A 15557-nucleotide genomic window follows, 5' to 3' on the forward strand; every position below is an offset into this window, starting at 1 on the left:
TTAGAATAGGGTAGGGAATTTTTTATTTTGGGGGGCTTTGTTATTTTATTAGGGGGCTTAGAGTAGGTGTAATTAGTTTAAAATTGTTGTAATATTTTTCTTATGTTTGTAAATATTTTTTTATTTTCTGTAACTTAGCTCTTTTTTATTTTTTGTACTTTAGATAGTTTATTTAATTGTATTTATTTTTAGCAATTGTGTTTAATTAATTTATTGATAGTGTAGTGTTAGGTTAATTGTAGGTAATTGTAGGTAGTTTATTTAATTATTTTATTGATAGGGTAGTGTTAGGTTTAATTATATCTTAGGTTAGGATTTATTTTACAGGTAAATTTGTAATTATTTTAACTAGGTAACTATTAAATAGTTCTTAACTATTTAATAGCTATTGTACCTGGTTAAAATAAATGCAAAGTTACCTGTAAAATAAATATTAATCCTAAAATAGCTATAATATAATTATAATTTATATTGTAGCTATATTAGGATGTATTTTACAGGTAAGTATTTAGCTTTAAATAGGAATTATTTATTTAATAAGAGTTAATTTATTTCGTTAGATAAAAATTATATTTAACTTAGGGGGGTGTTAGTGTTAGGGTTAGACTTAGCTTTAGGGGTTAATACATTTATTAGAATAGCGGTGAGCTCCGGTCGGCAGATTAGGGGTTAATAATTGAAGGTAGGTGTCGGCGATGTTAGGGAGGGCAGATTAGGGGTTAATACTATTTATGATAGGGTTAGTGAGGCGGATTAGGGGTTAATAACTTTATTATAATAGCGCTCAGGTCCGCTCGGCAGATTAGGGGTTAATAAGTGTAGGTAGGTGTCGGCGACGTTGTGGGGGGCAGATTAGGGGTTAATAAATATAACATAGGGGTCGGCGATGTTAGGGCAGCAGATTAGGGGTACATAGGGATAACGTAGGTGGCGGCGGTTTACGGAGCGGCAGATTAGGGGTTAAAAGTGTAATGCAGGGGTCAGCGATAGCGGGGGCGGCAGATTAGGGGTTAATAAGTGTAAGGCTAGGGGTGTTTAGACTCGGGGTACATGTTAGAGTGTTAGGTGCAGACGTAGGAAGTGTTTCCCCATAGGAAACAATGGGGCTGCGTTAGGAGCTGAACGCTGCTTTTTTGCAGGTGTTAGGTTTTTTTTCAGCTCAAACAGCCCCATTGTTTCCTATGGGAGAATCGTGCACGAGCACGTTTTTGAGGCCGGCCGCGTCCGTAAGCAGCTCTGGTATCGAGAGTTGCATTTGCGGTAAAAATGCTCTACGCTCCTTTTTTGGAGCCTAACGCAGCATTTGTTTTAACTCTCGATACCAGAGTTAAATTTATGGTGCGGCCAGAAAAAAGCCCGCGGAGCGTTAACAGCCCTTTTACCGCCAAACTCTAAATCTAGGCCTTAGGATTTATATTTATTTTACAGGTAACTTTGTATTTCTTTTAGCTAGTTAGAATAGTTATTAAATAGTTATTAACTATTTAATAACTACCTAGCTAAAAGAAATACAAAATTACCTGTAAAATAAATCCTAACCTAAGTTACAATTAAACCTAACACTACACTATCATTAAATAAATTAAATAAACTATGTACAAATAACTACAATTAAATACAATTACCTAAACTAACTAAAGTACAAAAAATAAAAAAAGCTAAGTTACAAAAAATAAAAAAAATAAGTTACAAACATTTAAAAAAATATTACAACAATTTTAAGCTATTTACACCTAATCTAAGCCCCCTAATAAAATAACAAACCCCCCCAAAATAAAAAAAATGCCCTACCCTATTCTACATTAAAAAAGTTCAAAGCTCTTTTACCTTACCAGCCCTTAAAAAGGCCTTTTGTGGGGGCATGCCCCAAAGAGTTCAGCTCTTTTGCCTGTTAAAGAAAAATACAACCCCCCCCAACATTAAAACCCACCACCCACATACCCCTAATCTAACCCAAACCCCCCTTAAAATAACCTAACACTAATCCCCTGAAGATCATCCTACCTTTAGTTGTCTTCACTCAGCCGAGCCACAGATGGAACTGAAGAGGACATCCGGACCGGCAGAAGTGATCATCCAAGGGGCGCTGAAGAAATCTTCCATCCGATGAAGTGATCCTCCAAGCGGCGCTGAAGAAATCTTCCATCCAGGCGAGGTCATCTTCCAAGAGGCGCTGAAGAAGTCTTCTATCTGGGCGAGGTCATCTTCGAAGCCGGGTCCTGAATCTTCATCCCGCCGACGTGGAACATCCTTCTTTCCCGACGGACTACCGACGAATGAAGGCTCCTTTAAGGGACGTCATCCAAGATGGCGTCCCTTCAATTCCGATTGGCTGATAGGATTCTATCAGCCAATCGGAATTAAGGTAGGAAAAATCTGATTGGCTGATGGAATCAGCCAATCAGATTCAAGTTCTATCCGATTGGCTGATCCAATCAGCCAATCAGATTGAGCTCGCATTCTATTGGCTGTTCCGATCAGCCAATAGAATGCAAGCTCAATCTGATTGGCTGATTGGATCAGCCAATCGGATTGAACTTGAATCTGATTGGCTGATTCCATCAGCCAATCAGATTTTTCCTACCTTAATTCCGATTGGCTGATAGAATCCTATCAGCCAATTGGAATTGAAGGGACGCCATCTTGGATGACGTCCCTTAAAGGAGCCTTCATTCGTCGGTAGTCCGTCGGGAAAGAAGGATGTTCCGCGTCGGCGGGATGAAGATTCAGGACCCGGCTTCGAAGATGACCTCGCCCGGATAGAAGACTTCTTCAGCGCATCTTGGAAGATGACCTCGCCCGGATGGAAGATTTCTTCAGCGCCGCTTGGAGGATCACTTCATCGGATGGAAGATTTCTTCAGCGCCCCTTGGATGATCACTTCTGCCGGTCCGGATGTCCTCTTCAGTTCCATCGGTGGCTCGGCTGAGTGAAGACAACTAAAGGTAGGATGATCTTCAGGGGATTAGTGTTATGTTATTTTAAGGGGGGTTTGGGTTAGATTAGGGGTATGTGGGTGGTGGGTTTTAATGTTGGGGGGGTTGTATTTTTCTTTTACAGGCAAAAGAGCTGAACTCTTTGGGGCATGCCCCCAAAAAAGGCCCTTTTAAGGGCTGGTAAGGTAAAAGAGCTTTGAACTTTTTTAATGTAGAATAGGGTAGGGCATTTTTTTATTTTGTGGGGGTTTGTAATTTTATTAGGGGGCTTAGATTAGGTGTAAGTAGCTTAAAATTGTTGTAATATTTTTTTAAATGTTTGTAACTTATTTTTTTTATTTTTTGTAACTTAGCTTTTTTTATTTTTTGTACTTTAGTTAGTTTATGTAATTGTATTTAATTGTAGTTATTTGTAGGTAGTTTATTTAATTTATTTAATGATAGTGTAGTGTTAGGTTTAATTGTAACTTAGGTTAGGATTTATTTTACAGGTAATTTTGTATTTCTTTTAGCTAGGTAGTTATTAAATAGTTAATAACTATTTAATAACTATTCTAACTAGCTAAAATAAATACAAAGTTACCTGTAAAATAAATATAAATCCTAAGATAGCTATAATGTAATTATTAATTATATTGTAGCTATCTTAGGCCTAGATTTGGAGTTCGGCGGTAGCCGTCAAAACCAGCGTTAGAGGCTCCTAACGCTGGTTTTGGCCGCCCGCTGGTATTTGGAGTCAGTGATTAAAGGGTCTAACGCTCACTTTACAGCCGCGACTTTTCCATACCGCAGATCCCCCTACGCCATTTGCGTAGCCTATATTTTCAATGGGATCTTTCTAACGCTGGTATTTAGAGTCGTTTCTGAAGTGAGCGTTAGAGCTCTAACGACAAGATTCCAGCCGCCTGAAAATAGCAGGAGTTAAGAGCTTTCTGGCTAACGCCGGTTCATAAAGCTCTTAACTACTGTACCCTAAAGTACACTAACACCCATAAACTACCTATGTACCCCTAAACCGAGGTCCCCCCACACCGCCGCCACTCGATTAAAATTTTTAACCCCTAATCTGCCGACCGCCACCTACGTTATATTTATGTACCCCTAATCTGCTGCCCCTAACATCGCCGACCCCTATATTATATTTATTAACCCCTAATCTGCCCCCCTCAACGTCGCCGACACCTGCCTACACTTATTAACCCCTAATCTGCCGAGCGGACCTGAGCGCTACTATAATAAAGTTATTAACCCCTAATCCGCCTCACTAACCCTATCATAAATAGTATTAACCCCTAATCTGCCCTCCCTAACATCGCCGACACCTAACTTCAATTATTAACCCCTAATCTGCCGACCGGAGCTCACCGCTATTCTAATAAATGGATTAACCCCTAAAGCTAAGTCTAACCCTAACACTAACACCCCCTAAGTTAAATATAATTTTTATCTAACGAAATAAATTAACTCTTATTAAATAAATGATTCCTATTTAAAGCTAAATACTTACCTGTAAAAGAAATCCTAATATAGCTACAATATAAATTATAATTATATTATAGCTATTTTAGGATTAATATTTATTTTACAGGCAACTTTGTATTTATTTTAACCAGGTACAATAGCTATTAAATAGTTAAGAACTATTTAATAGTTACCTAGTTAAAATAATAACAAATTTACCTGTAAAATAAATCCTAACCTAAGTTATAATTAAACCTAACACTACCCTATCAATAAAATAATTAAATAAACTACCTACAATTACCTACAATTAACCTAACACTACACTATCAATAAATTAATTAAACACAATTCCTACAAATAAATACAATTAAATAAACTAGCTAAAGTACAAAAAATAAAAAAGAACTAAGTTACAGAAAATAAAAAAATATTTACAACCATAAGAAAAATATTACTTTGCAGACGTAGGAAGTGTTTCCCCATAGGAAACAATGGGGCTGCGTTAGGAGCTGAACGCTGCTTTTTTGCAGGTGTTAGGTTTTTTTTTCAGCTCAAACAGCCCCATTGTTTCCTATGGGGGAATCGTGCACGAGCACATTTTTGAGGCCGGCCGCGTCCGTAAGCAACTCTGGTATCGAGAGTTGTATTTGCGGTAAAAATGCTCTACGCTCCTTTTTTGGAGCCTAACGCAGCATTTGTTTGAACTCTCGATACCAGAGTTAATTTTATGGTGCGGCCAGAAAAAAGCCCGCGGAGCGTTAACAGCCCTTTTACCGCCGAACTCCAAATCTAGGCCTTAGGGTTTATTTTACAGGTAAGTATTTAGTTTTAAATAGGAATAATTTATTAAAGTATAGTGTAGTGTTAGGTGTAATTGTAACTTATGTTAGTTTTTATTTTACAGGTAAATTTCTCTTTATTTTAGCTAGTTAAGCTATTAAATAGTTAATAACTATTTAATAGATATTGTACCTAGTTAAAATAAATTGAAAGGTACCTGTAAAATAAAAATAAATCCTAAGATAGCTACAATATAATTTTATAGGTAATTATTTAGTTTTAAATAGGATTAACTGACGGCTAGATTTAGAGTTTTGTCGGTAAGGACCCGCGTATATAACGCTGGCTTTTTTCTGGCCGCACCTTTAAAATAACTCTGGTATTGAGAGTCCACAGAATGGCTGCGTTAGGCTCCAAAAAAGGAGCGTAGAGCATATTTAACGCAACTTCAACTCTCGATACCAGAGTTGCTTACGGACGCGGCCAGCCTCAAAAACGTGCTCGTGCACGATTCCCCCATAGGAAACAATGGGGCTGTTTGAGCTGAAAAAAAACCTAACACCTGCAAAAAAGCCGCGTTCAGCTCCTAACGCAGCCCCATTGTTTCCTATGGGGAAACACTTCCTACGTCTGCACCTAACACTCTAACATGTACCCCGAGTCTAAACACCCCTAACCTTACACTTATTAACCCCTATTCTGCCGCCCCCGCTATCGCTGACCCCTGTATATTATTTTTAACCCCTAATCTTCTGCTCCGTAAACCGCCGCTACTTACATTATCACTATGTACCCCTAATCTGCTGCCCCTAACACCGCCGACCCCTATATTATATTTATTAACCCCTAATCTGCCCCCCACAACGTCGCCTCCACCTGCCTACACTTATTAACCCCTAATCTGCTGAGCGGACCGCACCGCTATTATTATAAAGTTATTAACCCCTAATCCGCCTCACTAACCCTATATTAAATAGTATTAACCCCTAATCTGCCCTCCCTAACATCGCCGACACCTAACTTCAATTATTAAACCCTAATCTGCCGCCTGGAGCTCACTGCTATTCTAATAAATGTATTAACCCCTAAAGCTAAGTCTAACCCTAACACTAACACCCCCCTAACTTAAATATAATTTAAATCTAACGAAATTAATTAGCTCTTATTAAATAAATTATTCCTATTTAAAGCTAAATACTTACCTGTAAAATAAATCCTAATATAGCTACAATATAAATTATAATGATATTATAGCTATTTTAATATTAATTTTATTTTACAGGTAACTTTGTATTTATTTTAACCAGGTACAATAGCTATTAAATAGTTAAGAACTATTTAATAGCTAAAATAGTTAAAATAATTACAAATTTACCAGTAAAATAAATCCTAACCTAAGTTACAATTAAACCTAACACTACACTATCAATAAATAAATTAAATAAAATACCTATAATTATCTACAATTAAACCTAACACTACACTATCAATAAATAAATTAAATACAATTCCTACAAATAAATACAATGAAATAAACTAACTAAAGTGCAAAAAATAAAAAAGAACTAAGTTACAAAAAATAAAAAAATATTTACAAACATTAGAAATATATTACAACAATTTTAAACTAATTACACCTACTCTAAGCCCCCTAATAAAATAACAAAGCCCCCCAACATAAAAAAATGCCCTTCCCTATTCTAAATTACTAAAGTTCAAAGCTCTTTTACCTTACCAGCCCTGAACAGGGCCCTTTGCGGGGCATGCCCCAAGAAGTTCAGCTCTTTTGCCTGTAAAAAAAACCATACAATACCCCCCCCCAACATTACAACCCACATACCCCTAATCTAACCCAAACCCCCCTTAAATAAACCTAACACTAAGCCCCTGAAGATCTCCCTACCTTGAGTCGTCTTCACCCAGCCGAGCCAAATTCTTCATCCAAGCGGAGCAAGAAGAGGTCCTCCATCCGGTAGAAGTCTTCATCCAAGCGGGGCAGAAGAGGTCTTCCATCCGATTGAAGTCTTCATCCAAGCGGCATCTTCTATCGTCATCCATCCGGAGCGGAGCGGCAGCATCCTGAAGACCTCCGACGCGGAACATCCATCCTGGCCGACGACTGAACGACGGATGACGGTTCCTTTAAATGACATCATCCAAGATGGTGTCCCTCGAATTCCGATTGGCTGATAGGATTCTATCAGCCAATCGGAATTAAGGTAGGAAAATTCTGATTGGCTGATGGAGTCAGCCAATCAGAATCAAGTTCAATCCGATTGGCTGATCCAATCAGCCAATCAGATTGAGCTCGCATTCTATTGGCTGATCGGAACAGCCAATAGAATGCGAGCTCAATCTGATTGGCTGATTGGATCAGCCAATCGGATTGAACTTGATTCTGATTGGCTAATTCCATCAGCCAATCAGAATATTCCTACCTTAATTCCGATTGGATGATAGAATCCTATCAGCCAATCGGAATTCGAGGGACGCCATCTTGGATGACGTCATTTAAAGGAACCGTCATTCGTCGTTCAGTCGTCGGCCAGGATGGATGTTCCGCGTCGGAGGTCTTCAGGATGCTGCCGCTCCGCTCCGGATGGATGACGATAGAAGATGCCGCTTGGATGAAGACTTCAATCGGATGGAAGACCTCTTCTGCCCCACTTGGATGAAGAATTTGGCTCGGCTGGGTGAAGACGACTCAAAGCAGGGAGATCTTCAGGGGCTTAGTGTTAGGTTTATTTAAGGGGGGTTTGGGTTAGATTAGGGGTATGTGGGTTGTAATGTTGGGGGGGGCGGGTATTGTATGTTTTTTTTTTACAGGCAAAAGAGCTGAATTTCTTGGGGCATGCCCCGCAAAGGGCCCTGTTCAGGGCTGGTAAGGTAAAAGAGCTTTGAACTTTAGTAATTTAGAATAGGGTAGGGCATTTTTTTTATTTTGGGGGGCTTTGTTATTTTATTAGGGGGCTTAGAGTAGGTGTAATTAGTTTAACATTATTGTAATATATTTCTAATGTTTTGTAACTTTATTTCATTGTATTTATTTGTAGGAATTGTATTTAATTTATTTATTGATAGTGTAGTGTTAGGTTTAATTGTAGATAATTATAGGTATTTCATTTAATTAATTTATTGATAGTGTAGTGTTAGGTTTACTTGTAACTTAGGTTAGGATTTATTTTACAGGTAAATTTGTAATTATTTTAACTATTTTAGCTATTAAATAGTTCTTAATTATTTAATAGCTATTGTACCTGGTTAAAATAATTACAAAGTTGCCTGTAAAATAAAAATTAATCCTAAAATAGCTATAATATAAATATAATTTATATTGTAGCTATATTAGGATTTATTTTACAGGTAAGTATTTAGCTTTAAATAGGAATAATTTATTTAATAAGAGTTAATTAATTTCGTTAGATTAAAATTATATTTAATTTAGGGGGGTGTTAGGGTTAGGGTTAGACTTAGCTTTAGGGGTTAATACATTTATTAGAATAGCGGTGAGCTCCAGTCGGCAGATTAGGGGTTAATAATTGAAGTTAGGTGTCGGCGATGTTAGGGAGGGCAGATTAGGGGTTAATACTATTTAATATAGGGTTAGTGAGGCGGATTAGGGGTTAATAACTTTATTATAGTATCGGTGCGGTCCGCTCGGCAGATTAGGGGTTAATAAGTGTAGGCAGGTGGAGGCGACGTTGAGGGGGGCAGATTAGGGGTTAATAAATATAATATAGGGGTCGGCGGTGTTAGGGGCAGCAGATTAGGGGTACATAGCTATAATGTAGGTGGCGGCTCTTTGCGGTCAGCAGATTAGGGGTTAATTATTGTAGGTAGCTGGCTGCGACGTTGTTGGGGGCAGGTTAGAGGTTAATAAATATAATATAGGGGTTGGCGGTGTTAGGGGCAGCAGATTAGGGGTACATAAGTATAACGTAGGTGGCGGTCGGCAGATTAGGGGTTAAAAAAATTTAATCGAGTGTCGGCGATGTGGGGGGACCTCGGTTTAGGGGTACATAGGTAGTTTATGGGTGTTAGTGTACTTTAGGGCACAGTAGTTAAGAGGTTTATGAACCGGCGTTAGCCCAGAAAGCTCTTAACTACTGACTTTTTTCTGCGGCTGGAGTTTTGTCGTTAGATTTCTAACGCTCACTTCAGCCACGACTCTAAATACCGGAGTTAGAAAGATCCCATTGAAAAGATAGTATACGCAATTGACGTAAGGGGATCTGCGGTATGGAAAAGTCGCGGCTGAAAAGTGAGCGTTAGACCCTTTTTTGACTGACTCCAAATACTGGCGGTAGCCTAAAACCAGCGTTAGGAGCCTCTAACGCTGGTTTTCACGGCTACCGCCAAACTCCAAATCTAGGCCTTAGTTAATAATAGAAATATTATTTAGATTTATTTAATTAATATTTAAGTTAGGGGGGTGTTAGGGTTAGACTTAGGTTTAGGGGTTTATAATTTTATTACAGTGGCGGCGGTGTAGTGGGGGGCAGGATAGGGGTTAATAAATTTATTATAGGTGGCGACGGTGTAGGGGGGGCAGGATAGGGGTTAATACATTTAATATAGGTTGCGGCAGGGTAAGGGAGCGGCGGTTTAGGGGTTAATACACTTATTATAGTTGCGGCAGGGTCAGGGAGCGGCGGTTTAGGGGTTAATAGGTATAGAGTAGCTTGCGGTGGGCTCTGGGAGCGGCGGTTTAGGGGTTAATCATTTTATTTAGTTGCGGCGGTGTAGGGGGGGACAGATTAGAGGTGTTTAGACTCGGGGTACATGTTAGGGTGTTAGGTGTAGACAGCTCCCATAGAAATCAATGGGATGTCTGTCAGCAGCGAACTTGTACTTTCGCTATGGTCAGACTCCCATTGATTCCTATGGGATCCGCCGCCTCCAGGGTGGCGGATTTAAAACCAGGTATGCTGGGCCGTAAAAGTGCTGAGCGTACCTGCTAGTTTTTTGATAACTAGCAAAAGTAGTCAGATTGTGCCGTACTTGTGTGCGGAACATCTGGAGTGACGTAAGAATCGATCTGTGTCGGACGGAGTCCGGCGGATCGAAGTTTACGTCACAAAATTCTACTTTTGCCGGTCTGTAGCCTTTGATAACTAAGGCGAATCAGCCTCGCCACAAATACGCTGTGGAATTCCAGCGTATTTGAGGTTGACAGCTTGATAACTACCCCCCATAGACTCTTCAAACCTATATTGTTCATTTTCTCTCTCATAATTTACATTTAGTGTTGTTTCTTGTGTCTTTCTACTTGCATGAAACCTTTTTAGGGTGAGCTTGTATGAGACCTTTTGGAGGTCTATAAAAAGTTCAAAATCATTTGGGTTTTGTGTAGGTGCGAAGGAGAGACCTTTCCTCAATAGCTCCTCTTCTTTATGAGTCAGAATTTTTTTGCTAATATTGAAGATTTTTTTTGGCCATACTCTTGCTCCCTCACCACTTTTTTCCTTTTCTCCTTTTTGAATCTGAGTACCACTCCTCCTCGACATCCCCTTCTCCTTATATGACTCATCTTATCAAATTTCTCCAGCTGGGGAGTCTCCTACTCCTAAAAAAATTTCTTGATTGAGTTCCCTATTTGCTTTAAAATAGTGACCGATTTTGTATATGTTGCTCTAGCACCCATACCTTCATATGACCCCTCATTTCTTTTCTGTTTATTAGGGTGTTGATATCTCATGCTTTGACTATTCGATTGGCCCTTTGTTTTGTTCCAATTTCTTTTATTCTGTGTTTCTTTAAATTAGTTTTTCTTGGCTCAAAAAATGTTGATTATTCTGTCCAGAATAGGGACCCTTTTTACCCTCATATCTGTAGTTGTTACCTTGTTTAATTGCATTTCTGTCTTTATTTATATTACTGTTGTTATGTTTATTTTTTGGTGTGCTAGTACCTCCATGAATAGTATCCCTTTTGTTTTTATGATTGTGATTTTGTCTTGGGCCTTTCTTGTTCTTTGGGTTAAACTTAGGTTGGCCATTAATGTGAAATCTGTCAGAACTATTTTCAGATTCTACATTTTCGTGAGTATTAGTAGCTAGATCATTTTCTGTATTGGTAGTATTCATTAGCATGTAAGCATTATTTCATTTTTCTTTCAATTACCTCCTGTTCGAAGGCTGCTATAGATTGCCTATTCCTTTCATCTAGCTCTCTGAAATGATCATTCTCCCCACATGTCTCAAGATCCTCTTCAATCTCCCTTATTTGTTCTGTTCACTTTTTTATCTCTATATTTGATGGCAATATTACCCAATTTGGTAGAACACTCCTCCAGAGCTTCCTCCCACTCTGTATGTAATTCTACTTCTTCCAGTTAAAAAATGCAGGTTTTAGACCTTCTTAAACCATTCGGTACGAGATTATTGCTTTTGAAATTTTCTAAAGTTATCATGTTGTACCAATGTCTCCCCTGCATTTTTGAAAGTTTCTCTAATTTTTTGAAGAGAAATTCTTGATTTGCAGAGTGATTTTGTTCATAATTGAAACATCTAGAACGTATTCTGCTTCTATTAGTAGAATTTAAATATTTCCTATATTTATTAGTCATACTGTAAAAGCAAGTGGGCTATATAACTTAAAAGGAGAAATATCTTGTTTCAAATATCTTGTTTTAATCCCTGATGATGTAACCAATCACAATTGGAAAAATAGTGTATTACCAAATACAACCTTATAAGTGTTACTGCTAAAAGGCAGAACAAATATATCTTGCACTTAAATGTATACAGAAGCAGAAGGTAAAAAGAGTAATGTCTGTATAAAGAGAAGTATAGCTGAGCTCTTGTTTAATGTGCTGTATAGATAATCTTAAGCCTTTAATACCATCAAATGTTTTTTTGTGAATGGATGAATTTTAAGTAGTATTCTGAATAACCTTCTTAGACACTATAAATGCTTGTTTTTCTATGTCCAACATGTATAAGAGAGCTGTTGGCCTTAATCTCTTTTCTCCAGCAGAACAGTTCCAATTTTTACAGTCAATGATTGGAGGAGCTTGATCACGTAAGCCACTCCCCAACCATTGATATAGACGGTTACGTTCTTTGGTGGGCAGCCTCTGACTAAATAGGAAGCCTCCTACGAAATGCATTAGGCCATGCCCACCATCTACGCGTCACTAACCCACAGCTGTTCATTTTTGCCGGCTGAAGTGTTTTGAGCAGCTGGGAGATGCTTGTAGCGTATATTTGTGTAAATTGTTTTATTTTATTTCATTCACTTTTGTTTATGGGACTTTCTCGAATCAGCTCCACGCGTTGGATATGCCTAGCTGGGACTACCAGACTTCTGTATGTCAGAGACAGCCCTGGGGCACTGCGGTAGAGACGTGATATTCTTTTATGTACCCATATGTGCTTTTATCATACCTCATTTCTGTTTGAGGTTTTAATTTGTTGCTTTTACAATAAATTCCTGTGACCTTTACACCTACTATGCTTAGAGGAGTGTGCGCCTCTATACCCCTCCCCCTTTTTGTCTCTATCCAGTTTGATCTGGTTTTCCAGGACCGTGTATCTAACGGGCAGCAACTACTCTACTTATACGGATTCTTAAAGGGACATTATATTGGGAAGACCCACACCCGGAATTCCTAACACGTATCCTTTATCATATGTTTGGTTTTTATGTATCATATGTAAAATAGTACTGTATAGTATGCTCCGTTGTGTGTGCCTTTTTGTAGGTTTATTTATAGTTTTATCTTATTTATTTTTTAATTTCACAGGTAAGTTTTTATTTATTTTAAGATAGTTATATTGTAATTTTAATTTGACGTATAGGGGATAGTTAGGTTTAGGGGTTAATAGTTTAATTTAGTGATTTGCGATGTGGGAGCCAGTGGTTTAAAAGGTTAATAGTTTTAGTTTAGTCTTTGCTATGTGGGGGCTGGCAGGTTTAGGGGTTAATAGGTTTATTATAGTCTTTGTAATGCGGGGGGTCGGCAGTTTAGGGGTTAATACCTTATTTTGTCGGCGATGTGGGGGGCCGGTGGTTTAGAGGTTAATAGGTTTATTATAGTAGTAGCGATGCGGTGGTTTGGAGGTTTAGGAGTTAATAGGTTTAGTATAGTATTTGCAATGCGGGGGAGGGTTAATATGTAGTTTATGGGTGTTAGTGTACTTTTTAACATTTTAGTTATGAGTTTTGTGAAACATTTTTGTTTTGCAAAATCCATAACTACTGGTCTCAGATAGCAGAATGGATTGTGGCAGTATAGACTATAATGCAAGCATTTTAGCCAGACCACACAACCTCTAATACAAGCGCTATGAAAATCACGCACTCAAAAGCCATTTTTTCATTGTGGAATGGAGAGTTGCATAAAGGTTAAAACCAGGGGCGTATTATGGCCTAGGCCAACAAGGCCAGTGCCTAGGGCAGCAGATTTGGGAGGGGCAGCACATCTGCCCTATCCTCCCTCTAAAAGCCAGCACACAGTGCAGTGAGCAATAAAGTGCAGGCTTTTACAGAGAAGACAAGGCACGTGTGATGATTAAGGTTGCTTTTAACAGGCAGTGCTCCTTTAAACCATTGATTCATTTAGAGCTGCCGGCATTTTTGCAGTGGAAGCGTCCTTGGTGAGAAACTTGCCCGGGGATATGCTTACAAGGTGAGACTGGAGGAGATGACCTTGTGCCAATATGCTGCCTCCCCTTGTCAGCTGTGGTGGGTCTGTAAGCGCAGTGCTTATTGCAGGTCTTAGTAACAAACAGACTGGATGCATCTGTGCACTGCTTAGATCAGCTTGTGATGTCTAATCATAAACTCTAATAGCTAGCTTTCTCTGCATTCATGAACCCACAGAGTAAATAGTAAACAGATGCTTAAAAAGTTTCATTACTTGAATGATGGTAATTACTGTATTACCCTCCCTTCCTCTTCTCTCTCGTTTCCCTTTCTCCCTCCCTTCCTCTCTATACTCCCTTCTTTCTTTCCCTCCCTTCTTTCTCTCAACTCCCTACCTTGCTCGATTATTTTACTCCTCTCTTTCCCTCCCTTTTTTCTCATCTCCCTCCCCACTTTTCTATTCTCTCTCTCTCTCTCTCTCCCTTCATTCTTTTCTTTCCCTACCTTTTCTCCCCTCCCCTTCTTTTCTCTCCATTCTCTCAGGGAGAAAATGGTATGTGATGCATGAAATTCAACCCACCTGTATGCAAGTGTTTTGCTAGCCCATTTTCTTTTGAATTGTTATAAAAAAAAAAAAAAACAGTTTACACACTGCCCCAAAAAAATATGAAGGGAAAAAAGGCCTAAAACCTGAGGGGGGGGAGGGGGTCAGCAGAATTTTGAGTGCCTAGGGCAGCACAAAACCTAAATACGACACTGGCTAAAACGCTTGCGGTATAGCTGTAGCGCAGAGACTTGTAATACGGGAGACCTGCATATTCCGTGCGCAAAGGTAATTTTTTCAACAGTATAGCCATACTGCACAATACCACACAACTTGTAATATAGGTGTAATGTGTAATGTAAGCAAGAGGTGGCAACGGAAATCAATCTCCAAGTTTGAGAAGATGGTGTTCCAGAAGCTCCTACAAATACAGTACATCAAACTCTTATTAGGTGCTTTCTTCAGAAAATGTAACTTTTGATAATGGAAAATCACAAGATAACCTTTATTATTTTGATCCCTTGCACCAGCTTGCAATTTATGCAGAAGATGAGTAGGTATAAAATATGAATAAAACAAATATAAATGATTAAAAAATCACTATGGGGAGCTAATATTAAATTCCTAAACAATATATAAAAGTAATGTAATAGTTCATAAAGTATCAGTAGAATATTACAATATGATAGTACAGTAATCTGTAAATAATAATCAAAACCGAAGGCGCCTCATGTACATATCAGGGTTCATTCTCAAGTGTGCTGTAAAAAACAGAATTTATGCTTACCTGATAAATTACTTTCTCCAACGGTGTGTCCGGTCCACGGTGTCATCCTTACTTGTGGGATATTCTCTTCCCCAACAGGAAATGGCAAAGAGTCCCAGCAAAGCTGGTCACATGATCCCTCCTAGGCTCTGCCCACCCCAGTCATTCGACCGACGGACAGGAGGAAATATATATAGGAGAAACCATATGATACCGTGGTGACTGTAGTTAGAGAAAATAATTCATCAGACCTGATTAAAAAAACAGGGCGGGCCGTGGACCGGACACACCGTTGGAGAAAGTAATTTATCAGGTAAGCATAAATTCTGTTTTCTCCAACATAGGTGTGTCCGGTCCACGGCGTCATCCTTACTTGTGGGAACCAATACCAAAGCTTTAGGACACGGATGAAGGGAGGGAGCAAATCAGGTCACCTAAACGGAAGGCACCACAGCTTGCAAAACCTTTCTCCCAAAAA

Source organism: Bombina bombina, chromosome 2, assembly GCF_027579735.1.
Source record: "Bombina bombina isolate aBomBom1 chromosome 2, aBomBom1.pri, whole genome shotgun sequence".
In the NCBI taxonomy this organism is placed as follows: domain Eukaryota; kingdom Metazoa; phylum Chordata; class Amphibia; order Anura; family Bombinatoridae; genus Bombina; species Bombina bombina.